General features: G+C 37.7%; 1 long non-coding RNA gene across 1 annotated transcript; it reads left to right on the top strand.

Annotated features, from left to right (window-relative positions):
* The first annotated feature begins 17,104 nt into the window (after window positions 1-17,104).
* On the top strand, window positions 17,105-26,190 carry LOC113943937. The gene is made up of 3 exons (XR_003526510.1): window positions 17,105-17,168; window positions 17,992-18,225; window positions 26,175-26,190. It is a non-coding gene; the product is annotated as an uncharacterized LOC113943937 (long non-coding RNA).
* The last annotated feature ends 1,638 nt before the right edge of the window (window positions 26,191-27,828 follow it).

Raw genomic sequence — 27,828 nt, 5'->3', positions numbered from 1 at the left:
ATAAAACCCTAGAAGAGTTGTAGATATACTAAGTCTTGACACTTCAACATATATTGTTCACTGAAATAAGAGATACCAGCAGAAGCACTTATTTGCAAATATAGTAAAAATCAGTAAGAGAGTTTTAGTGGCAGAGCTATGGCAGTAAAATTAAATCAACTAAGCACTTCAATTCCAACAACTTTAGGTACAGAGAATCCACCAGGAAAAATACGTAGAAGGGAAGTTAGAGTTTGGGAAAGATGCAAGAAAATCAGGAAAGCAGGATAGATTGTTTCAGATGTTTTTTATTGTTGACTTTTTTCTTCACAGTAGCTCTTTCTTCTATTTAGAAAGGCATATGGAACTGATAGAAAAAACTAAACATGCAAAAACTAAAACTTGTAAAAAAGTGTCTGCTAAATGTGAAGAGATAAAGTAAACTTCACTTTAGGAGATAAAAGACTTGGGGATGTAGTCTTTGAGCAGAACAGTAAATTTTGCTTTAGCGCTGTGAATACAACAAAGGTTGGGAGTGAGAGTTTGGGAGGTTATAGGTATAGCACTCTTTTCTATATGTCTGTTCTGTATAAATGTACCTCCTGAGCTGACATCGTTCAGTCCATTCATAAATCTTACCTGAAAAAGATGCTACTATTTAGTACTAAGAAGTTAATTTAATTTTTATCAAAATTAAAATTTTTCACTTAAAAAATCTTAAAATAAAAACAAATTTAAGTTCCTTCAGAGTGACTCTTGGTCATATAGTAAGGTCCTCTGCAACTTCTCCCATGAGTTAACCATCTCGTACTTTTTTAATGTGAATCAGTTTTGGCTAGGACCCACTAAAATTGAATCTTGTGAATTTACATGGAGTCCTGGAGAAAATCTACCATTCTCACATACCAGAAGCAGAAAAAGGAGACTGAGGGGTTATTGCTGTCAGAAAGGTACCCGTATGGTCCTGGAAAAATCGAGTGATGAACAAAAGAGGTGGTGAAACAAGACTGAGATGGTATGTGAAGATTTTACTCGTCCTATAGACTTCAACTGTTCCAGGTCTAAAAAGTGATGAGAGACATGTAACAGGTCAGTATTTCATGTGCAAGGTGGATATTAGATGATGTGACTTAGTGGTTCTTGACCCTTTGTGCCTCACATCTTCCTTTTCAGTCCTTCTGTCCATGCCAGATACAGCTATTGCTCACTGCTTTTACTAATAAGGATAGGGCAGACAATCAGGGCTTGCAGTTTGAAAACTCATTTGTTTTCATCTCAAAAAGGCACTTTTGTCTCTCTCAATCCAGAAAACCACTACCCAGCATTTGTTATAGTGGTTTTGTCTTTCATATATCTCCAGGAACAGCAATTAAATAAGGTGAGATCATCAAACTGCTTGCTGCTTGGGAAAAATGCATCTTTGTAGAAAAAACGTACCAAAAATGCTCTTTATAGACCCACTCCATACAAAAAATGTTGTATGAAATGAACAAGCAGAATTTCCTTCAGGTAGGGTAGCTCTGGATAATTAAGATCTGACACATACTGCATATCTCTAAAAATAATTTAATCACAGTGTGATCAAAGTTTCATAAATCAGATAGTGCTTTACATTGTTCAAGACTTATGACAGTTAATTATAATTTTGATTATATATCCATGCTTTAGGCTTCTTTATACATCAGAAGGATTGCTCCTCTTATTAGAAAGAAGTATACTGTAGTTTACTTTTATTTTGCTTTGATGAATTACCCCTAGAGGTGTGCCTGGTGCCTACTCGTTTGGATGTGCATGTTCAGTAATGACTTTGAATGACAAACATGACATGAATAATGTTTTTTTTATTATAACTGCACCACATCATTTATAGACTGATTATGTGCACTTAGTCAAAATATACACAAATAAGACAGCTGTGCTCTACTTTTGTTTTACCAAACCTAGTAAGTATTTTATTTGCAATAAAGAAACTGAAAGACCATCAAAGTTCTATACAACCATCTGCTTCTGGAATTAGTTTCATATGAGGGATTTAAGTCTTGGAGATGTTTTTCTGTGCAGAAAACTGAGCTTTTTTTATTTTTTTTTAAAGTATGCCGTTGAGTATTAAATATATTTTTAACAATACATAGCTTACTCCCATCTCTCCTCATCTCAATTAGTGAGTACTGCTCTTCTATATTACACAGATATACCTACGTTGAAGGTTTTGCATGAGAAATAAGTTGTTTCACTAGTGCTTAGAAAAGTGCTTATTTCCTGATTAAATAATAAGCTCACTGCTGAATATGATACATAACATGTGATCATAACAGCATAAAACATAATGTTGTTGAAGACTGGTAGATGAGAGATCAGGCTGGTGGAGCCAACTGTGGTATCTGCTATACTAAAATGTTACTGCTGTGATACAAGTTCCAACTTGTTAGACCAACAGGAAAACCCATTAAAGCCCCATATATTAAAGCATTTAAGATAGTCCTGTGAAAGTAAAATGGGACTTACCACAGGGCTGTTGAAAGTTCACTATGGAGACTTAGATTCTTAAAATGGCAATTAGGTTACTAAGTCCAAATTAAGCATCACTGGCATTCAAAAAAATCCCTTTTGAGCTGCTGCATTTCCTTTGTGATGCCTAAAGTCCCTCAACACTGAATTTTCTGCCAGGACATGTATAGAGATGCCTAAATCTTTAATTACCTGCCTTTTGCTGTATCCTTAGTCTACAGGGGATGTAAAAATAAGGCATTTTCTCATTTTAGCTATCTTGGACTGCCTGAGCCAGGAGGTGTGATCAGTGTACTGTGTGTGCACTTGTGATTTCATACCTTAGAGGGTAATGACTAAGAAATAGAAAAAAACTTGGGAAATCTTATGAGGGAAAAGGAAGAATTGCATGAGGACAGACAGCCTTCTCTCCAAAGGCCACAATTAGATAAGTTGTCTGGATGATAGGAGAGTCAGACTCAAACTCCTGCTTTGAAGCAAGGGCTTCAGCTTCATCATGCCACCTTCTAGTACACCCTAAAAATAAACAAACGGATATCCTGACAAAAACCTCTCAATTTTTTTATTGATGTTGCTTCATATTTTATAATAGCATACATGAATTTTTGCTTGGCTTTGAAAAACTGGTACAATTCATTAGACTGAGAAGTGAGCCAATGCTGTAATGCAAGGTAACTAGTTGTTACCCAAGGTATTGAATGGGTTATCCTAAATTTAAGTCCTTTTTCCAGTGACTGCAGTACATAAACAGGAACAGCTTCAACAAAAGAGACTGAACAGGACTCTGCTGTTGTGGGATGTGGTCCATTAGTGCTGGTCACTTTTTAAGCATCACTTCCTAAGGGCACAGGAGCAGGCGATCCCCAAATATCGGAAGTCAAACAGGCAAGGCAGAAGGCCAGTTTGGCCGAACAGGGATCTTTTCTTGGAAGTAAGGTGAAAAAGGAAGGTGTATGCTCAGTGGAAGCAAGGTCAGGTGACATGGGAAGAATTCAAAGATGCTGCTTGCCACTGTAGGGAGAAAATTCATGTGGCCAAACTGGAGCTGAACCCGCCACAAACGTGTGGGAGAATAAAAAGAGATTTTTAAATATATTAATGGTAATAGGCAGTATAGAAATATCATTGGCCCATTACAGGATGAGGATGGTCACCTCACAAACAGGGACAGAGACAAGGCAGAAGTGTTCAGCACTTTCTTTTCCTCTGTCTTTTACAGGGATGATGGGCCGGGGGGTTCTCAGTGCCCTGAGGTGGATGACTGCAAGAATGATGAACTCCCAGTCGACCCTCTAATTATGCAGGACCTGCCACTCCAGCTTCAGATCTATAAGACAGTCTTTTTGAGTGGTCTTGGGAATCCAGAGAGGTCCCAGGTTGACTGTATGTTGATGAATATTGTCCTGGTTTTCAAGAAGGGCAAGAAAGAGGAACCCAGAAGCTCTAGACTTGTCAATCTGAATTCAGTGACTGGTAAAGTTATGAAGAAGTTCATTTTGAGAAGTATTGAAAACCACTTGAAAGACAACTCAGTCATTGGCCACAGCACGACTTCATGAGAGGGAAGTCCTGCTTATCCAATCTGATTTCCTTCTATGACAAGGTAACCCCCCAAGTTAATCAGGGGAAGCCAGTTGATATAATCTTTTTGGATTTCAGTAAAGCTTTCAATACTATTTCTCACAGGATCCTTCTGGACAAAATGTCCAGCACACAGTTGGATAAACAAATCATGAGGTGGATGAGCAATTGGCTCATGGGTGGAGCACAGAGGGTAATAGTGAATGGAGTGACATCAGACTGGTGACCTGTCACTAGTGGGGTTCCACAGGGCTCCATCTTGGGCCCAGAGCTCTTCATATCTTCATAAATGACTTGGATGCAGGACTGGAAGGAATACTAAACAAGTTTGCAAATGACACAAAACTGAGAGGAGCTGCAACGCTCTTTGACATCTCAGATTTGGGGTTGTTCTGGGAGTTTCTGTTCAATTGGATATAAGCATCTCTTTATCTCTCCAGCCTCTCTGTTTTAGGTCGTAGGAACCTACTTTTGAATCTCACTATTGCAGTGTTTCCAAAACTCCCAATTATTTGTTTAGATGACTTTTATTTTAATAAAATGACAGTTTATGCTGTATAGCAGGTATCTTTGTCAGTAAATCCAATTACAGTAAGACTAATTGTCTCTAGGGCTTTGGGGCTTGGCCACATATCCTGCGCTCTGGACTGACAAGTTTGCTGCTATCTGTCTTTATTATAGCATGTTCTGGGAGAGTATCCTTTTTCTACACAGCCATAAAACTCTCAGTTTCTCTTCTCAGTTCTCCTCTGACAGTCCACTTATAATTAGCCACAATATCTTTGTAATTTTTTCCAAAATCCTATGTAGTTCTTTTTTCTATCAATTTATGTCCATGTATATCTTCTTGCTCTTTGTCTACTGACTTGTTCACAGTATTCCTCATTTAGTTTTGGAACCAGATTCAAGATCTTCTCTCTCATGTACTTTTCTACTCTTACATTTCTGTTCCAGAGTATCCTTGATAGTTATTAGGCCTTTTCTTCAGACAATATCTGTTCTCAACCTGCTTTCCGTATTACTGGATATTACTGTAATTACTGGAATTGAATGGGATAGTGGGAAACTGGGTTCAAACATACATTGATTGACTGAAATGTATTTTCTTAGTTCATCTTTGCTTCTAACAGACTCTATGACTCCTAAAGCAGTCTTTCTGGAGTCTTTGACTTTTACAAAATCTGGAAGCCTCCTGCTTCTCACAAACTCCTAAAAGCTTTCAGTTCCTAAACTGATGATCTATTATACCTTTTTGTGCTTCTACTACTGTAACTTTTCTACAGTTCCTTTGACCATGACAAGATAAGCATGTGGTTCAACCTGAAGGTTACGCCTTTCTCTTTCAAAAATGGATATAAATGTGACTATTGAATAAACATAAATTTCGTGTCATATTTTCTGGCTATCTACACCAAAAAAAAGTGTGTTATTAGTTTCCCATTTAGCAGTCACTAGGTAGCTTTCTTTTGAATGCCTTAAAACACCTGAAAAAATGAGGCAAGAACAAACAAGAATGACAAGGAATCAGCTTGGGAAATTCATACTCCTATCTTCCTTTATCTGAAATTTTACTGTTAAACTTAAAACAAAGCTATCTCTTAACTGTTACATATAAATATCACAACCATTCCATAAATCGTCATCATTTCAGGCACTTTTAAAACTCACTCATGACACATTAATATATAGCTTCAAATAATCTACCCAACATAAATGAAAATTTTTTCATTTTCTTCAATACATCTTTATAATTATAAAATAATTATTCACTGTTTCCCACTCTCTGACAACCCTTAACCTTTCTTCTCATAATTTCTAGTATTGAATAAACACCATTATATTTAAAAAAATTTATTGATGTGGTTCAGAAAGTTCTTTCAGATCATACACAAATAAATTATGAGTTTTAAGGCTTTAGCTTCCACCATGTTCTTTTCTGTGTTCATTCTAATGTGCATTCCTTCTTTCCTCTTCACTTCCTGAAGCACTATAGAAGCTCTACTTTTACTTTAGTACTATAAAAAAATATTTCATCATATTCCCAGTCTTCTTTATCAAATGATCAGAAATGTATCCAAAGATACATTCAAATATTACTGATTCTTTGTCTTTCTCAGCTTTTCTGATCATCTCAATAGCTTCAGTTTCCTAACTATTATAATAGGAAGTTTCAATTCTTTTCTTGTTCAGATATATTATTACTGACCTGCCACTTCATCCTTTATTCTCTATCTTTTACTTCAGCCACTGGATCTTCCCGCTGATGTCTTTTTGATGACTGATTTATTTATTTCTCACAACATTTTCTAATACTGCTTTGTAGTCATGACTACGTCCTAGGGTGAATCTTGCTAAACTATTACTTCTTAGCAGTCATCCTTTCAGATAATATATTAACAGTTTAACAGCCTAAGCAGTTCACAACACAGAAAATGTCCCTCTGCTATATAGCTTAGCACAGAAATATTAAAAAAAAATTGAAATATGTGTGTACCAGATTTACTGCTATAGAACCCTTTCATGTTGTACATCTTCAAAACAACACCAGTTAATATTTAATCTTTAATGTGTTTGCTCTTCCACCACCATTTATTTTTTTTTCGTAAGTTCAAAAAGGCTTCCTATTACCTTCTTATTATGTGTGAGGCATCATAGTCCATGCCTGACACTTTTAATGATAGGATTCATCGTAAAATGATGAAGTTGTAACAACATAGAAGAGCTTTGGGTTGAAAAAGATGACTTGCAGCTAGATATTTATAGAAATAAGAGTGTTGGTCAATTAAGTGTGTTTTAATCCCAAAGCTACGTGGAACACCACTGCTTTTTCTTGTCAGCTGATACAGTCAAGAATGAGATAGCAAGATCAGATATCTTCAGGGCTGGATTTAAAAACTTCTATTTTTTGGCTACTCCTGTCCAATTTAAGCAGAGTGAGGGGAATAAGTAACCAATTAGCAAAGGTCTAAGGGCTCTTATCTAGACATATACACTAATGAAATTTTTTTTGTTGGAGAAGTTTATTTGCACATGGGCTGAGGCAGTAGGTCTTGACTTAGTGTCATATGTAAAATTTTAGGAGTATAAGATTAATCCAGGTGATTGACACTTCCGCCTCTGAACATCTAAGTCCATTATGATGAGCTGGATACTAAAGTTCTGTGTAAGCCAGTAGCTGTGCTCCAGTCATAGAATCATAGAATGGCTTGGGTTGGAAGGGACCTTAGAGATTATCTAATTCCAACCCCCCTGCTGTGGGCAGGGATACCTGATGTGATGATGTGATGTTACACTGCTCTATGAAAACTTTGGGTGTATGATTGGCATTTCACTTTGCTTCTGTAAGATGAGCTGTTCTTTTGATTTTTTTTGTTTTGTTTTGTGAAAAATAAAAGCCCCTGTGTGCTACTGACAGAGTAGGAGATATGTGAAAAGATCAAGTGCTACCAGCTGTGGAGGGATGTAGCTGCAGCTCTCAATTAAGCAAAGCTACAGTTCTAAATGAATGTGAAGACTAGGCTCAAACGCTATCAAACTTAATCTCTTTACTGTCTCCATCAGTTTTATAATAATTTCTAACAGCTCTTTTGTAAACTCCTGCAAATGTTTGACTGGGCAGCTTTTGAAAAAACTATGTCAACATACTGGTTGAATATAGATTAGATTAAAATCAAAATTTATAAACATTAGAGAAGGCAAAAGAAAGAAAGGAAAGCCCACTCCATTTCCCTAACATTGTGAGAATAATATTTATTTCAAAATACAAGTATTATTTGGATGTTTGTATTCTGTGAAAAGTTGTCAGAAATTTAGATTTTAAAATCCATGTCACAAACCTCTTTTTGACTTTTAATATGTATAATTTAAGAAGAAACAGTGTTATTTCTGGGATCAGTGTTGTTTCAGCATCACCTGTAGTTGTTTTAAGGAAAAAGGAATTTGAGTTTTTAAATACAGGAACCTTTACTATTACTCTGTTAAAAGATATTGTCTTTCTTGTAACTGTCAAAATATTGAAGTCATTCTTCCTCTTCCACTTTTTGAAGAGAAAATTAGCCATCCAAAAGATCCAAGTGTGAGTATCCAAAAGAGTATCCAAGTCATAACCTAGAGATTCCACCTTAGCTGAACAGTAATGAATTTTTATTTGAATTATAGTACTGTTGATAGGAGTCTCTCTAAACGAGCCTTAGCATCAGGTTAATAGTTAATTAAGTGAATTGATTGTTCCTCAAAAGAAACAGCATTTTCTTAAAACAAAATTATGTTAAAGGAGAAGGTATATGTAGTAAATTGGAACAAATTGTAATTATCTACTGCTATGTACCTCTGTGTATAAGGGAATGATTATTTTTAATGACTTCTCCCCTTTTCAGTGATTATTTAGATATTATGTAGTCGTGTTTCCTAATAACATGCTGCAAATTATATCCTTCCACAATGATGACATCGTAATTAAGAAAAGAAGTCACATTCGTATTATCCCTTGTATATTTTGACAAAGAACAATTAAAAAACTTTCTGTGGGGAACAATAAAATAAATGAAAGAAAATGTCCTACCAAATATTTCCCTTTTGGTATCCCCTGCTAACATTTTTATGAGTCTCTTAAGCTTATCTAAGAGATTTTTAATGCAGCATGGTGTGTTATTAGGTTTGTATTTTTTTCCACAATATCATACATTTCAGTCTTTATCACAGTGGGAACAATAAAATAACAGACCACAATGCATTAGCATCATAAAGAAAATGTAATAAATGGCTTTATAACTGTAGTAAAAGTTGCATGAACACTAGCAGCTGTAACAGAGATGTGCTACAGCAGCATTTTATGACCTAATAGCACTCAGTGGGCTGATAATATTATGTGTGTGTGCGTAATGCCAGCAATTTCCAAGGCCTAGATTTCAATTCAGATAAATAATTGAAAGCACTGTTAGACTTTTCCATAAAATGTTTAATAAGAGATCAAATCCTCCCTCCCTGTAGTGGAAAATTAAATAGTTTTTACAGGGATGTTTTATGATGAAATTCTAACTATTATCTGTAGGAAGAGAGGGTATTGTTTTGCTGGGTTTTTTTATTTAATGTGGTTGTTAGAACTAAAATATGATTGAAGGAGCTCTTGTTTGCTTTGTTTCATATTACTGGCAGTAGAGAATGATACTTGTTTTTACCTCCAGTTTCCATGTCCTGATATTTGGAAACAAGGACTATAATAACAAGAATTACTGAACTACTTTGAGTATGATAGTAATCATGACAATGTGTCTGCATTTCTAGAATAAGAAAAGAACAGGAGGACCGCAGAAGAGTCAGTCTTTGGAAAAAGATGGCACTGATAATAATATGGTATAAATATGGAATTCACCTAGGGTTCTCTAAAAAAAAAAGAAAGAGATAACTATTTTCCTATCTCCTTTTCAGAAGAGATTAAATACAAAAGGACCGCTGGATGAGTGAATAAAAAGATCATACAATGTACATCTGCAAGATCATGTTACCATTCAAAGCGCACAAAATAAGTAATATTCTCTGGTTATTTTTTTAAGAGGATTTTGGAATTGCTTCTTTTTCTCTGTTTCACATGGGAATTACTTGTTTTAAAAAAGGTGAATGAAAGAGTAGGAGGGATATATATTACATTAATTACTATATTGAATAGTTTTGTTTGGTACATTAACCTGCTCCTTCTGTTCTCACTGCTCTGAATGCTTACATAACAGATAATACAAGATTACTTGTTTGTCAAAGTGCTCTTTCTAGGACTTTTTTGCTTCCTTTCTATGTAACTTAAATCATCCTTCGAACTGACAGAACTGGAGCAATTTTGAAAGTGTGGGTATTCCAAGTTCCCACTTATTTCTCACTTTGAAACTGTCTTCATCCTTTGACTTTAGCAAAAGTTAAAAGAAGATGGTAAAAATAAATTCTCCAAATATTATTTCTTTTTCTTTTTTTCTATCTTCCCCAAAAGAAAAAAATCTTATTGTTTGTAACAATTAACTTCATTGTCATAAAATTAAGTCACTTTAAAATAATTTTATATTTGGATTCTGGAAAGGCTGAAAATACTCAGGTAAATGACGATGCTCATGAAACAGAGTACAGAGAAGGAAGAACAAAAGAATATTCAGAGGTAAAAGAGAATGGAGTTGAAATATACATATTGAATTCTTTTGGGAAGTATTGCTTTAATGTACTTCTGAATTTTTATATTATGAATGTTATAATACATCATCTAAATCCTCTGAAAAGAATTCTTTATTATTTTAAATCAATGAATTAATATAGTAATAAAAAGGAATGGAAATATAACTTTTTTAAAAATTCATCTACATGTAATGAAAAATCCACAGAATTATTTTGGATGGGTCTAATACAATTTTTGCGTGGGACAATGTAATTCCCTTGTGGTAATCAAATATAAGTAGGTAGGAGTTGATCTTATCACATTCAAGTCAGTTGAAATTTTTTTACTTGGACATTTGACCTTCAAGTTGAGACCAAACTTAAGGCTCATATTTACCTTTTACTGCTTTCTCTTTGTAAAACTGTGAATCTAATTTGGTGAAAAAAGTGGATGTTATGACAGTTTGATTACTATGGTTAATAGCAACATTAAATGAACAGTTAAGCTGTGATTTAGTTTACACACTTAATAGAAAAAGATCTGCTACTGCTGACAGGCTCTGTGAACTGTACCTGACAAGAAGAGAGAACCGTATTCCAATTACTTCCATTTCTGTTGCAGGGAGTTTATTTCAGGTACATCTCTGCAATAGAATAAACTATAACTTGTTTTGGATTACCTCAAGGGTCAGAGGTAAGAAATCTCGACATTTCACAGGCCTTCCACAAGGAGTTTAACTATGTTCAAGATCATTTGTTTCTTATATAATATGGAAAGTAACACAGATTACCAGCTTATTACCTTATTACCCGGGAACTCACGCAGTGCCGCCGCTGGTGGGGGAAAGGAGAGAGGGAGCTTTGCTGGCGTGGCTTTGCGCCCTTGTGAGAGAGGAGAGAGGAAGGCTCGGAGCACACAGAGGTTTGCCGGTCCGGTTTGGGGAAGAGGAAGGGTGCTAGGTGGGACGTGGGGGTCCTTGGACTGGCGGGTGGGTGGGCAGGGCAGCCCTGCATGAAGTATTGCAGGTAAGTGGTGCGTGGGAAGATATGAGGTAACACAGTGGGGGGGAGGATAAGGTCAGGGTGGATAATGGTTTCCTCTGGGGGGTTGGTTGCAAGACAGGTCAAAACTGTAGGGTCAGATACAAGACATCCTTGGGCATAATGAGCTCGTTAGCCTTCTGGTAGTCATCCTAGGAGAAGGACAACCCTAATCCCAAACCTGGGCAGATGGAGCTCGCTTAGCCCTGTTAGGCCATCCATCTAAGAGAAGGTCACTCTAATCAAATCTATGTCCTGAGGACCTCACTGCCACCATCCAATCTTGCTCAGCCCTGGCAGATGAACCTTAGGATTAAAGAGTGGGCCCAGTTCCACGCATACTGCATCTCACCTAAAAAAGTCTGCTGTGCAGGCTCAAAGGCTTTACCCACATTCACAAAGCCCTGTAGCGATGGGCGAGGGTTGAAACGGCAGGTGAAAGGTGCACTGGAAGCCGCAACCCAACCCTGCATGCAGGCGGTTCAGGATATTTGTCATTAGAGACTGACTGGAGATGACAGTCCCTTGGGGCAGCACCCTGAACAACCAAGCAGCCTTTTCAAGGACAGCATTGCTTGCTTCACTCGGAGAGGGACCTAGAAAAGGTGGCTTAAACAAAGGTCATCTCCACATTTCACCCGGTTGGTTAACCCCAGCCAACGGGCATCTTCTACTAATGCAGTCACACAAAGATCAAGAGACAAAGGCATACACCTGCTTCCAAAGGTGTAACCAAACTGACTCTAGCATGCTGCAACATCAGAACCATGCTTGATTCTGCGAATAGTGGACGCCCTGAGTGTCGCTCTGCCCTAATCTCCCACAAACTATCACGTCTCAATATTGACATAACTGCTCTCAGTGAAGTCCTTCTCCACAAGGAAGGCAACCTTAGAGAACACGGTGCCAGTTACACACTCTTTTGGTCAGGTAAACCAAGAACCGAAAGACATCTTTCAGGAGTTGGCTACATGATCAAAAACTCTATTGTTCCTAAACTCAAAAATCTGCTGACGGGTCATTCTGACTGCATTATCTCCCAACACCTTCCACTACACAACAAGCAGCACGTTGTCCTCTTTAGTATATATGCCCCAACTCTCCAAGATGACCCTGCCGAAAAAGATAAATTTTACACTGACCTGTGCCGCCTTACCCAAAAGGTTCCTGCAGATAATAAGATCATTATCCTTGGTGATTTCAACATCAGAGTAGGAAAGAACTTTGAAGCCTGGAAAGGAGTATTAGGCAAGCATGGTGTTGGAAACTGCAATGATAATGGTTGACTTCTGCTAGAATTCTGTGCGGAGCAACAGCTCACCATCACTAATACTATCTTTCAACAGAAAAATAGTCTGAAGACAATCTGGATGCATCCTAGATCTAAGCATTGGCATCTCATCGATTATGTCTTGGTGCGACGGAGAGATGTTCGCGATGTCCATCACACCCACCTGATGCTCAGCGCAGAATGCCAAACAGACCATTGACTTGTGCACTGCAAACTTAACTTCGATCTTAAGTTCAAACCTAAAAGGGGCAGTATCTCAAGGAGGAGACTCCAAGTTAACAATCTCCAATCAGCCACAGTGAGAGACAGATTCCAGACAAATCTTCAAACTAGGCTCGAAAATCATTCTATAGATTCTACAGATCCCTCTCCTGAAGCACTTTGGCACTATATTAAAAACAGCATCCAGCAGTCCTCTGAAGAATCCTTAGGGTTCTCCTTCAAGAAGAACAAGGACTGGTTTGATGAAAACAATCAAGAGATCCAGGAATTGCTGAGGAAGAAGAGAACTGCTCATCAAGCACACCTTGCACTACCATCCTGTCACGTAAGAAAAGTAACCTTTTGTCTTGCATGCAGCAAGCTCCAACAGAAACTCTGTGACATCCAGAACAAGTGGTGGATCAATCTAGCTGAAAAAACTCAATTATGTGCAGGTACGGCTGATCACAGAGCATAAGATGAGGCCTTGAAAACAGCATACGAGCCTACATATCAGGTCCAAAGCCCTCTACTCAACGCAGATGGTCAAACGCTTCTGACAGATAAAACCTCCATTCTGAATCGTTGGTCTGAACACTTTCAGACTCTCTTCAGTACCAACCGTGTAGTCTAAGACTCAACTATTCAGTCCATCACACAACAACCAGTGAAGAATGAATTGGATATTGCCCCCACTTTGGGAGAAACTCTTAAGGCCATACAGCAGGTGAAAATTGGCAAGGCAGCTGGGGTTGATGGAATTCCACCTAAAATCTGGAAACATGGGGGCCAAGTACTCCACGCTATATTTCATGAGTTTGTGGTGCACTGTTGGGAACTAGGTAAACTACCATTAGACCTTCGTGATGCAGTCGTCATCACTCTGTATAAGAAGAAAGGAGTTAAATCAGACTGTTCAAATTACCATGGTATTACTCTGCTCTCCACTGCTGGCAAAATCCTGGCAAGAATACTTTTGAACAGATTAATACCCGCTATAGCAGAAGGAATTCTACCTGAAAGCCAGTGTGGTTTCAGAGCCAATAGGAGTACCACAGACATGGTGTTTGTTCTCAGACAACTGCAAGAGAAGTGTAGGGAACAGAACAAAGGTCTCTATGTAACCTTTGTTGATCTCACCAAGGCTTTCGATACTGTGAGCAGAAAAGGTCTATGGCAGATTTTGGAATGTTTAGGATGTCCCCCCAAGTTCCTTAAAATGATCATCTCACTTCATGAGTATCAGCACGGACAAGTCAGATATGGCGATGCAGTTTCTGAGTCCTTTCTAATTACCAATGGTGTGAAACAAGGCTGCGTTCTTGCACCAACTTTATTCACAGTCTTTTTCAGCATGATGCTCCAAAGGGCCATGGCAGACATCGATGATCAGGACGGTATCTACATTCGATATCGTACTGATGGAAGCCTATTCAACCTAAAGCGACTGAAGGTCCACACTAAGACCTTAAACCATCTTGTCCAGGAGCTGCTTTATGCTGATGACGCTGCCCTTGTTGCCCACACAGAAGCAGCTCTGCAGAGTTTCACATCCTGCTTTGCAGACGCTGCTGAGCTTTTTGGGCTGGAAGTCAACTTAAAGAAGACAGAAGTTCTCTCTATCAACTGGCACCTCAGGAATTCTTCCATCATCCCCATATCACCATTGGCCAATCAGAGCTCAAATCAGTCCAGCTCTTTAATTACCTAGGTAACCTCATCTCCTTGAATGGTAAGGCTGATGGAGAGATAGACAACAGGATAGCAAAGGCATATAGTGCTTTCAGAAAACTCCATAAAAGAGTTTGGTGTAATAAACACTTGAAGAAAAGTACAAAGATCAGTGTTTACAGAGCCATTGTGCTGTCTACTCTTTTATATGGTTCTGAATCTTGGGTCATCTATCGCCACCACCTGTGACTCTTAGAATGCTTCCATCAATGCTGTCTCCGTACAATCGTAAACATCCACTGGTCAGATTATGTGACCAATACATCTGTTCTAGAACAAGTACAAATCACAAGTATTGAGGTCGTGTTACTGAGAACACAGCTGCATTGAGCAGGGCACATCTCAAGGATGAAGGACCACCGCCTCCCTAGGATCATGCTTTATGGTGAACTTGCCACTGGCTGCTGCAAGAGAGGAGCCCCGAAGAGAAGATACAAAGACTCCCTGAAACAACATCTCAGCCTTGGCCATATTGATCAACATAACTGGTCTACTCTGGCCTCAATTCAGGAGGCCTGGAGACACACCATCTACAACGCTGCTGCTTCCTTTGACAACACATGCAGGATCACTCTTGAGGAGAAAAGAAAATGCAGAAAGAATCATACCTTGCAGAATTTACCACCCAAGGAGTCTTTCTGCTGTGCCTTTTGCAATCGGACGTGTCTATCTCGTATTGGCCTTATTAGCCACCAACGTGCTTGTAACAAATGTGGATAGAGCCTTTCCCAAATCTTTGTTCGCAAAGCCTAGCCATGAGATGAGATCTTATTACCCTCTCCTGAGACAGAAAACCCCTTATGCAATTATTGCTTTTTAAAATAATCTATATGCTACTTTAGAGAGAAATGCAATATAATATATTTAGTTTTGCTATCAAAAAGTGGAAGGTCATGCTACAAAACAGAATTAATAAAATGTGAAAAACTGGAACATGTAAAAGATTTCTAATTATAAACTCAGAGATGTTCCATTGTTCTGTGGAAAGAAATGTAAAATGTATCTGTAAAATGGATAAGTAGACTCAGGTACACCCTCAAATTGCTATTTAAGACAAATTATTAATTGGTACAGAGTAGACAATAGGTACAGGAAGAAGAAGCATATGGTTCTATGATTTCTCAGGCAAGAAGCAAGCACTGGACTTACAAATGTACTGTTGTGTCATGAGATAATTTGTAACACAAACCTCTAATTCTGTTGATTGAACAATAAAAACTTAGCAGCAAATATTTATATTTCTTCAGCTAATTAAATTGGATGAACATAGGTTTCACAATTGAAAGCAGGTATTTACATTAAATTTTAGAACATTTTAATTATAATGCTTGAAAGGATTTACAAAGGACATGGTAAGAGATCTGTTATCTAGATTAGGGCTCTCAAGTTTTGTAATAAGGACTGTATCATCTTAAGAAGTTTATTGTATTTTAATACTAACATATGTAAATACTACCAATTCACTTTGCTTACTTATCATTAAATAAATATTCTTGTCTCTTGTCAGAGAGATAAAAGATCTAACATAGCTAAAATCATAAACTGAAAAACATAAAATAATCTGGGCAAAACTCCACATAAATAGTAGCTTACTCATACCCATTTTTTTTCCCACTTTCTGGTTTATTTTCAGTCTGACCCTGAGCAGAGTATATGAAGACAATGCTCTTAGAGTATTTCTTTTTTTTTTAAGGATACTGTCAAGGTTCAATTTTCTTGGGCTGTGCCCCGTATTTCATGTTGTTGACCATTGCTAGTTTTATACAAGTAACTTCCTTGTAAGAGTAATCTTAATTAAGTAGAAATTAATGGTCTTCTGCAATTTTGAATTTCCTTTGTAAGCTCTCAGACAGTAGGCTTGGACAAGTGATCTCTCTGTCCCTTGAAAACTACTCCGTTAGTATGAAATTAATACTTGGCTTCACCTATTTTCCTTTTGAAACTTGGTTTCTTGATTCTTTTTCAGAGTTTGACTGTAAACCTCTGTGTGCCTGCAGCAGCTTCACACCTTCTGGGTCTGGAGGCAGAGAAAGAGGTTGGGAGGTCTCAGAAGAGATGCTTTTAAAGCTAGTTGACTGTATGAGAAAATAAACAGATCCTGAGGAGAGAATGAGGTGTCCACAGAAAGTATTTTACATAACAAAAAAAGTAATTAATGTACGGTTGTCTCTCAGCCATAGTCCCTGTTAATAGAGGCAAATGCACCTTTAACTGTCAACAAGGTCTGAAGGAATACATACACTCACCATTTCACAGAATCACAGAATGTGCCGAGTTGGAAGGAACCGGCAAGAATCATCAAGTCTTACTCCTAGCCCTGCACAGGACCTTTACCAGGAGTCACACAATGTGCCTGAGAGTATCGTCCAAATGCCTCTTGAACTCTGTCAGGCTTGATGCTGTGACCACTTCCCTGGGGAGCCTGTTCCAGCACCCAACCACCCTCTGGGTGAAGAATCTTTTCCTAATTTCACTCGGTCTATCCTCCAAACCCTGATTTTCCTTCCAGGTGCAGATTTTGATTTGTAAAGACCTTTATGGTTACTAACTTGGTCTCCTTAGAAACCACCTATGACTTATTCTCCATTTATGATTTATTAAAAAAAGGTCAAATCACCTGAGTTTTTTTTGGTTAAAAGAGTCTGGATGAAGTCTCTGAATGTACTGATGACAGAGCTGTTTTGATGGCTAGCCCTTATATCAGGTAATTGTTTGTAATTTTTTCTTCTATTTGCATTTTTCTTAATGATGGTTTGAGCATGATTTACCATAAAGCTGTCTCTATAATTGAGTTTTATCTAATCAGTCTGATGATAGAACAGATGAAGTGGCTAGCACATTGTATATATATTTTGTTGGTTTATGTATATAAATATATATATATGTCCATTGTCTCAGAGTAACTAGAGTACTTAGCAATTAATCTCTTTCAGTTTAAATCTTGATGAGGTGTTCATATTTTATTGTTGTTTTGTTGCTTCTTTTAATATAAAAAAGGGTATTTTTTATTTTTCTGTTGAAATTTCCTTATTCATAATATATATGCATATTATTAGGCTGATCCCAAAATAACTAATATAATTAAAACCAGAATATATTTTCTCAAATAAAGAACTGAAGTTTTAAATGATTTTATATATGTACATTTGTATACAATATGTTTGCATTAAGAAAATGTTCCACTGTAATATGGACACACAAAGTACAGAATTAAGTTTATACATTAAAAATTTGTTTTATCATCTTATAATTTTTGTATGACACTCTGTACAACTTGTATTCCTTGCCTTTCTGCTAAATGGCAGTTTGGGTTGTTTTGTTGTTTTCTTTTTTTTAATTTGAGACTCACTCAAGCTAAATATTTGACTGTATGCTTATTGTTGTAGTCTAAAGTTAAAATATGTGCATTCACACCATTTTATTTCATTAAATCAGAATTGATTATGTGTTATGTATTTCTCTACTGAAGCTGCATTTTATGCTTGATTCCAAATGCCATTATATATGTTGTTTATTCCTCCAAGCAGAGATGTTAAAGGTGGCTAGGTGAGAATACTTCAACTTTCATTCCTTGCTACCTTTATTTCACCTGAGACCCAGCTAGCAAACCCAGCGCTGTGCGTCCGTATATACCCGCTACATCTGGAAGGCCTTTACAATTCACCTGTTAGCCTGAGAAAGAAAACACCTCAAAGAACATACAGTTATAGCCCTCCCATTGTTTGCTCTGTTCCATACCCAAGCTTACAACCAACCACCAGGTAAGTAGTTCAGAGTATCCATCCTTATCATGTATATTGCATATAGGAATTTAGTACATGGTATAATGCATAATATTATGTGTTAATGAAGAGTTAGGAAAGCTTTTGTAAAGGGAAGTTGTGCCCCAGATTGGAATAGAACACTTGTTATAGTGTACACTTGATATAATGTACCTGAATTTCAAAAAGGCATTTCACAAAGTCAGCCACCAAAAGGTCTGAAAGATGCTAAGCTGGGCCAAGAAGAAGTGTTATTATTGAATAACTGGTTAAAGGGTAACAAAAGGCAGGAAACAAATTCTTTCAAGGCAGATGGATTGTGACTGGAAAATGACTGGGTTCAGTGTCAGGGCCTACAATGCCTGGCATATTTGTAAATACTCTGGGAAAAAAGGGAAGAGATAACCAACTGTGCCAAAGTTATTAAACTGCAACATAGGACCCTGTGGAACTGTTGATGGATTCATGATACTGAGAGACTAGATAATAAAATGGCAGGTGACATTCGGCATCCAGAGATAAAAATGAAATCTGTGGAAACACTGCTCGAATGAAGGACTGTGCACTCAGAAAAGATATTTGGTGTTTATATTTTTCTGTTCTATGGCAAGATCAATTTGGCACTGGGTAATATTTAGCAAAGCAAAAGGTAGCATTTACTAGGAGTGGAATAGAAAACATTATTATGGTCATAATACTGTGCATTACTCCATGATTTCTGCCCATCTTGGACCCATAAGAGTCCTACTCCTGCACCATCATGAAATAATAGAACTAGAAAAGATACAGAGGGAGGTAATGGAGATGAAGGAAAGATGCAGAAAAGTCACTTACTGAAGAGAAATTTTCAGGAATCTTCAGTCTGAAAAACAAGCGACCGAAGGGAGGTATGTTCAAAGTCTATAAAATCATGAACAATATAGAGAGAATGATTATAAATTATTGTTTATTTTAATTTGAGAAAGGAAAGTGCAAACTGACACTATCAGACAGCAGAATCAAAACCAACATAAGGAAGTACTCCACAAGGATAAACTGCAGTGACAGCCAATTGCAAAGAGGTGCAACTCTGATACGTGACATCACAGATGTTAAATAAATGTGTGTTTAAAAAGTCCAATAAGGTGAAGTTGCTGAAGGAAAATAATTTAAGACTCTAAAAACACAAGAGACCTACATCCACCCTAGGAAATGCAGACTGCTGAAAGCTGGAATGACATACTGGAAAGTATCTCTAAATGTGTTCCTTATTTGTGTATTTTCCTTAGGTGTCTCTATCAGAGAAAGAATGTTGAATCTCCTGAACCTTTTATCTAAACACAATGTTCAATCTGATGGTCTCACACTCACATTAATATTACACTCTGACATGTGTGACTTTAAAGCTATTTATTTTTCCTTCCTTCTTTAAAAATAACCAGTCTATGCAAAATTCCACAACACCTTTTTTACAGAGAATGGGTTGATTTCAGTTTATTTTGTATGTGTGTTTCTCTTTCTTACATCAAAGATTTTGGTTTCGCTCTAAAATTACATTTTTCTCTATGATTACTATTCAGGCAGATGCTAGTTTACTCTGGAAGGAAAAAAAAAAGACACATTAAAGTGTCATCTATTTTGTCTAAAACCTGCTAAATTAATTGAGAACTACCACCACTGAAGCAGAAAATAAGGTTGGATTTGAGTAATGAATGATGCCTGGTTAATGATACCAAACACTATTAGAGCAAGGGAGACATTTTTTTCTCAACACAGCTGATTGAAGAGGGGGTTAGAGTTGGCAGGAGGATGAAAGACTAGGTGAGAAGAATATGTTATTCACTGCAGAGAGCAAAGACTGAAATTTGAGAAAGAAGTTAGAAAGCAAGAGAATCAAAGAAGGTCAAACAGATAGAAAATAAAGAAGAACAAAACTAGGTGAAAACTGAGAATTTGACACAAATCTTTGGCAGTGTAAAAAAGAGTATTATGCTAGCTATCTTTTCTGCCTCTCAGTTTGCATGTGTTTAGGATATTGACCACATGAACCTGGTCAGAATCCCAGTCTACATAGTGGGGCAACATCTGAAAGTCAATGCTAAGCATCCTTATTTTTCCTTCTTATTATTATCATTAACATTATCATTCTCATTATCGTTATCCTTTCCATCATTATCATGGATGGTGGGATAATCTTGCATATAGTTCTCACCAAAAGTTTTGGAATAAATGTAAAGTAAAAGGACTGAGTTTCCCAAGTTAGAGAAAACTATTCTTTACTCTGATGAGGTACAAACTTTTTTAACTGTCCTGTGATGTGACTGAAGTGACAAAAATGAAGTACTGTGGCTTGCTTAACTTCAGTACAGAACCCTCTCAATTTTTATATTTTTATGTCACTCATTTAAATGATCTTCTAAATCTAAAAGGGTGATGAAAAGATCAAGTACGTTTTTGACATTTTAGCTCCCTTTAGGGCATTATTTTTACTTTTTTTTTTTTTTTTGTCTCAAAAGACTGGACTCTGCAATTTTTCTGAAGAGTCTCATTTTCAGAAAGCAGACTTGAATTGTCACATCCAGAATGACGTGATGTAGAAGCTGATATGAGATAAAAAATATTTTCTTCCTAATTAATGTCAGAAAAATTATCCAGACTTTAAGAAGTAATGCTGTTACATACCAGTGAATTCTTCCTGACCTTCTCCCGACAAACAGGTACTGAAAACTGTGTGGGCTGTCATCATGTAGGACCAATATTTTTTTCAGTACCTTGTGCATAAAGCGAGTTAGCACTGCAGACGTCCCTCGTTTCAAACCTAATGCAGTCACAACACAGCTTGAGTATTTGCTCCCTCTCTGGCTTAAAATTAGGTGTCTGTTTTTCAGTCTCAGTTAGTTTAGCTTTACAGAAACCAACAACACTGCAAAATGCTACTTGGATGGCTGTAACCGAGCTGACCTTACTCTCACTCGTGTAGCTCCGTGTGTTCTGGAGACAGAATGATCCCTTGTACTGCAGTAGAGAGAGCTTCACAGGACTCTTTCCCTGTGATCTATTGATAAACTTGTCTGTTCATTTGGGTACAACATGGAAATTGTGGAAAGGTAAACTGCGGATCTGTTAAGGCAACAGCTTGTGACTTGTGTTGACCCAATTTAAATCATGCTCATACTAATGGGCCAGGTAGCTGCAGCACTATTACGTTAAATTTGGAACTGATGTTATATTTGTGCAGAGGACCTAACTTAGTATACTAATTCTTCTTAGCTTTTGAGTGTTCCTACTTTCAGTTAGCAAAATATTTTAAATATTGAAAAGATCCCAAAAATCTAAACTATTCTTTTAACATTAGAAGTGTTTCTTCTTGCTTCTACGGATTTTATTCTAGAATTATTAATGAAACGACTACAGAAATTACTTCTATTTTATATTTGTAAGAATAATAAGACAACTACCAGACATTTGTCTGATATAAGGTCTAAGTGCTTGATCCACACTCCATATAGTTTTTTTCCCTTCTCTGTAAAACAGAAAAAGAATATAAAACTGCCTAATAACTAATATGCTGCTTTTTAGACCTACTAGAAAGTAAATAAAAGGAATGTACATTTAATGTTTTGCTGAAGCAGAAAGCACTGATGTCAAAATGACATAAAGTTTGAGAACCATTAGGCTTATACATAAGCATTGATAGGAACATAACTACTCAAAAAAAATGAAACATGACTTAACATGTAGAGTATCTTGACTTTCCAGGGTAATAAAACTAATTTTTTTTCCTGTGGATATTTTCACTTTATGATGACCTTCCAGCTTTCTTTCCTTTCCCTTGCTGGACAGCACCACAAAATTTTTAGGTATGCTTCTGTCTAATAATACCTTATTACTTTCATTTAGCACCAGAGAATGAGAAAGCATTCTTGTGTATTTCTCACTTTAGTTGATCATATTTTATTGTTAACAGGACAGGAGGTGTTGAAAAACACTGGTATGACACTGAGTTATCATTCAGAACAGGAGTGTATTACTGGCTTTGGAAAGCAATCTTGGATGGCAGGATGTCTGTTCTCTTTAGGTCCAAAATTAAACCATTGTCAAAAAGTTAATAAAACCCCAAAAGATTTTGTGAAGCAGAATTGTTATGCTTTGTAAAGTCCTTCTTATACCAAATGTTCATTAAAATAAAATTATAGCACCTGGAACTAGCTGAGCATAATTTACATTTTTACTTCATGTATTTCTTGTTTAGTTTCAGTTTCATGCTAATTAAAATGTGGGCCAATATCCATTAGTATAGGCTAGAGGGGTAGTGATGCAGAGCAATGAGCTGGAGGGCACTGATGCATGGCATGAAGCTGGGGGCACCAGCATGAGACATAAGTAAGACAGTTTTATGGAGTAGACTAAGAGGCTCCAGGGAGAAATTATATGCTAGAAAATGTTACTGAAGTCCTGTAGTCTGAAAATTACTGGAAGAAGACAGATGGATGGGATGACCGATAAAGGACAGAAATCTGTAAAATGGTTTATTTGAGAGAACTGGTAGGCTGAGTCTATGAGGAAAAAAAAATCAAAACATGGAAGACCACTGGAACAAAAAGCAAGTGCTAGGAATCACTGAAGTATGCTACAGGCAAGCTTTCCAAAAGCTCGATTAGCAGAGCACAGCTGTTGCTTTGACAGAGTGGGTCAGCCAAAGTAAAATTTGAAACCTAAGTATCACTAAGGGTAGCCAAGATGTCAAAACATGTGTTCTGTGTCAGGTCAGAAAGGACAGACTAGAAAGAAAGAATTGCACTCTTATATTTGTACGTGGATGTGGTGTGCTGCGCCATGGTTATCCTCATCCTGCAGGTGACAGACCTCACTCTGCCATACACAAGTGATGGTGAACTGGGTGGCCTTGGGAAGTACTTGGTACATATATATTGAAGCTCATTGAGCAGATTTGTATGTGGTGCAGAGCCCTACGCTTTTGGAGGTCACAGTGCTGCAGAGTACACTGTGCCAAATACCCTTCTGCATTCAGCTCAGCATCCATACCAAGACACTGAATAAATTAGCCGGTAAGGAGATGCATGCTGCTGCAGCTACTCTGCAGTGACTGCCTGAACTATTCCATTTGCATATAGCTTCACTTACATGTAGTTAGGGTACAACCACCTTGTACTGAAAGCTATGATGTATATTTAATTATGGAAGAATAATAATGGATTTTAGTTATATCCTACATTTTTTGTACTATCCAAAACTGTATTCAGAACTCAGAAAACTGATAAGAGGTTAATATTCATTCCAGCATATTGGTACAGGCAGGTTCTTAACTGAGCAGCTGCATGAGGCTTTTCTATTATCCTACCAATTTGCCTGTGCTTGTCCCATTATTAGAGTTTATGCCTGGAATTAGATTGTTATGCCTTGTGAAAATAGTCCCCTGTATTTGTAAAGCACTTCTCAGTTTTGTGGATGTTTCCCTGATGCAATTTTTAAATTCTGTAACATCAGAAAATAATCATGTGAAAAAAACTCCCAACCCCCTGATTAAATAATGGTGAAAATAATTTGGATCATATACTCTAAATCAATATTTGTCTCTCATTTCCTGATTCTATTCTCATAAACACATCCATTAAAAGATTTTATAAAATTTACTTCCTGTCAAATTTTAAATTTGGGGTTTTGATTATGGTATATATTAATAATTTCTGCTTAGGCAGACAAAATTTCTAAAAGGACTCAGAAAGCCAAAAGTTTCATCATCTGAAAAAGAATGAATAAAAGTTAGTGAGGAACTTAATATTTTATTATATGTTACTTCTCTTTCCTTCTAATGTGTGTATGCATATCTTCTTTAATACTTGTATTTATGGTATATTGGGAAATAAACCAGGGGTTAGAGCTTTTCCTTGATTAACAGTGTTCTGGAAGAGGTTTTGAGAAAGGCCAAAATTGAACTAGGATCTAAAATTATAATTCAATGCTATGATAATCTATAAAATAAGAAACACTATTAAATCAACGGGAAATGAAAAAGACTGCAGCTAGCCAAGCAACCATCACTCAGCACAGAAGCCAAGTGATCCTTGAACTGGACGAATCAATCTAGACTGCCAAGGTCAATGGTTGCCATACTCGAGGAAATATGAACATATGTAGTAGGAACCTTGCAATAAAATGAACCATGCTGCCATCTTTTGTTAATAGGAGTTTTATCTGATTAAAGGGCTGAAGGTAGCCCTTGTATCAGCAAATTTGAACTAGTATTTGGAGCAAATTGACTGACAAGAGATGATCCAAGGAAGAGTTATGAAGTAGCAATGCTGCAGTACAGTCATACACTATTAAGCTGAGCATAGAGGTACTGCAGACAGTAGATTTTAGTATCTCCCTACAGCTGAAAAGGGTTTAAATAGCTGTGTTTAACATAAAAGGGTTTTGTATCCTATTTTATTTTCAGACAAGTTAGGCACAAAGCTGAGAAACAAAAACATGGACTTGGACTTTTAAATACTTTCCCAGCAGCACCTGAATAGAAATATTCTTCGTTTCACCCTTGTGCATTTTTATCTCTCATAACTTACAGCCTCTATTGCCTTTCAGCCTCAATCAGTTCTATCACTCTCATATCTATTTCACAAAATAGGATTTGCATAATGAACAATTTTGCAGAGATTCAAAATATAAATTAGGTTTTTCTGACACTGCAGTGAAAGAAATTTGAAAAGATTTGATCTTTGTGACTGCCGGAGTCAGCAGGGGTGAAAGTTAAGTTGTGTAGAAAGCATAGCAATCATACTTTTCATTAAGACATGCATATTTTCTCATTGATCATTCTCAGTGCATCATCCAGATGGAAGACCAATCTCAAACATGACCCATTATAATATTTCCCATACATGAGTATAATAATTCACTGCCTTTTCAGTTACACTAGCTGAACTTAACAGTGGCTGCACTCATTTCTGTAGTCAAATAAACTTAGTTACTGAAACACCTAGTAGGGATAATAAGCACTGTAGGGAATTACATTAGTGCCTTTAATCATTAAGAACTATCCTACTCGACTGGATGCCGGTATGATTATGTGAAAGAGGATGGAAGAGGGACTGCTTTAAGGATAGTGATAAGAAATTGCAAGGCTCACTGTTAGATAGAGAAGCAGATGAAATGGAAATCGTTCCATCCTGAATGCCAGCACATGCCATTGGTAAAAATAAAATCACTTGAAGTACACTTCTAAATGCCTTTTCTGAAGTGTTTCATATGTGAATGTGTGCATCTCTGAGGGCTGGGACAAGAAGACGAGACTTGCAAGAGACTAGTGAGTTAGTGAGTTGTAGTGTGTCTCTGAGAAGAGAGAGAACATTTGAAATCAGGAAAGTGTTTCAGGTTCCCTACAAGTAAATAGAAACATGAAACAAACACATTCAATGTTGTTTTTCCCTTTGCAAAGATACAGCTTGCAAGGCTTAGAGCCACAGAATCACAAAATATGCTGAGTTGGAAGAACCCACAAGCATCGTTGAGTCCAACTCCTGGGCCTGAACAAGACCGTCCCCAAGACATCCCCACACCATGTGTCTGAGAATATTGCCCAAAGTCTTCTTGAACTCTGTCAGGCTTGGTGCTGTGACCACTTCCCTGGGAAGCCTGTTGCAGCACCCAACCACCCTCTGAGTGAAGAACCTTCTTCTAATATCCAAACTAAACCTCCCCTGACACAACTTCAGGCCATTCCCTCAGGTTCTGTCACTGGTCACAACAGAGAAGAGATCAGTGTCTACCTCTCCTCCTCACAAGGAAGTTGTAGGCTGCAGTGAGGCCTCCCCTCAGTTTCCTCTTCTTCAGCTGAACAGACCAAGTGCCCTCAGATGTTCCTCACACGGTTTCCCCTCAAGACCCTTCGCCATCTTCGTTGCCCTCCTTTGGATGCTCTCTAATAGTTTAATATCTTTCTTACATTGCAGTGCCCAAAACTGCACACAGTATTCAAGGTGAGGCCACATCAGTGCAGAGCAGAGCAGAGCAGGACAATCACCTTCCTCGACTGGCTGGCGATGCTGTGCCTGGTGCCCCCCAGGACACAATTGGCCCTCCTGGTTCAAGCAGTCATGAGTGAAGAGAAGTCCGGGGGTGGAGAGCAAGCTGCATAGGGGGGTTCCTGAGTCCAGGAACACCCAAGTAGCAGCCCCATGACCCAGAAGCCCTCGGCAGTCAACCAGATGAGGAGGGAGTGGTGCCGGGAGTGACCAAGGGGCATTTAAATGTCATCAGGAAACGTGAGCAACCCAGACAGCAGTGAACTGAACTTCAAATAATTCCTTATGTAAAAAAGGGATATATTAATCGAGGAACTTTACATTAATAAGCAATTTCTCCAAAAAACCCCAAGAGAACATGAAACAATAATATCTATTTTGAAGCAGTTTCAGTGGTCCTAAACATCATGAGACCTGTGATCCCGAGAAGCTTGTATAACCTCTGAAAACCACTACTATATAATATACAGTATAGACATAAGTTATAAGATGGTGTGTTCAAGAACTGGCAGAATAAACATCCTCATGGAACTCAGTTATCAACACTAGTTATGGCAGGTTAGCCTTGCTGTAGTAAGTTAGCTTGCTGTCCTAGTTAGAACAGCTGGGACCGATTCATCACTGGATGGGTGTAGCCCAAAACTGTGTATTCTATAGCCCTCTATGCCATTTCCCAGAAACTGTTGTCAGTAGAGGCCTGCGAGGTTACCCCCCCCCCCATGCTCCTGTCCTCATGCCCTTTTGTGGAATTCCCTGACTGAGCACCCTCACACCCTTTTATGGAATTCCCCACTCTGAGGGAAGGACTGAACATCCTTTTATGGAATTCCCTGCTCTGAGGGAGGGACTAATCATTCCTACCTGAGCTGGAGAATATATAAACCTGGAGTTTCAGAACCTTTCCACCTCTTGTGGGATCCAGAGGAGGACTGCAGCTCACCACTGTGAACCAGACTGCAGCTCACCGCTCTCAGCCGGACTGAGACCACCACCCTCAACTGAACTGCAATCACCACTTTGGCCGGACTGCAGGCTCTCCCACCAGCAGGGTTTTTTTTCCCCTCTCCCTTTGCTTTGGACTCAGGGGGGGCCCAGGGAGCACCGTTTTGTTTGTGCCCTGGGGTGCTGGGTTGTACATTTGGGCTTTGTGGGTTAGGGCCGGTTGCTTGTCTGTGTGGTCGTACTTATTATATTATTTTATTAAATTGTTATTCTGATTTGTAATCTCTCTTTTGAGTTGGGTTGGTTTCCCCTGCTGGTTAACTTTTAAACCAGCACACTTGCAAAAACAGATGATTTGCCTGTCCAACTAGTAGGCATAATGGGTAGCCTTTCAAATGCAAACTCATGACTACATGTGCAAAAAAGGGGGTAAACTTGTTTTTTTTTTCTGATTTTTTAAGTGTTTATTTGAAACGTAGGCTTTAGATACCATCAGAGATTAAATGTTACCTATTAAGCAATGACTGAGAGAGTCTAGGAAGCTACTTATTCCAGAAGAAATATTTGTCTCAACCAAATTCTTTTACCAGCCCTAAATAAGAAAAGGAGCAAATCTCTACTTCAACCAAAGGTGAAACTA

This window comes from Corapipo altera, unplaced genomic scaffold (assembly GCF_003945725.1).
Source record: "Corapipo altera isolate COAL_440 unplaced genomic scaffold, ASM394572v1 22b, whole genome shotgun sequence".
NCBI lineage: Eukaryota > Metazoa > Chordata > Aves > Passeriformes > Pipridae > Corapipo > Corapipo altera.
Note: the sequence above shows the minus strand (reverse complement) of the source record. Positions and strands in the feature narration are given on the sequence as shown.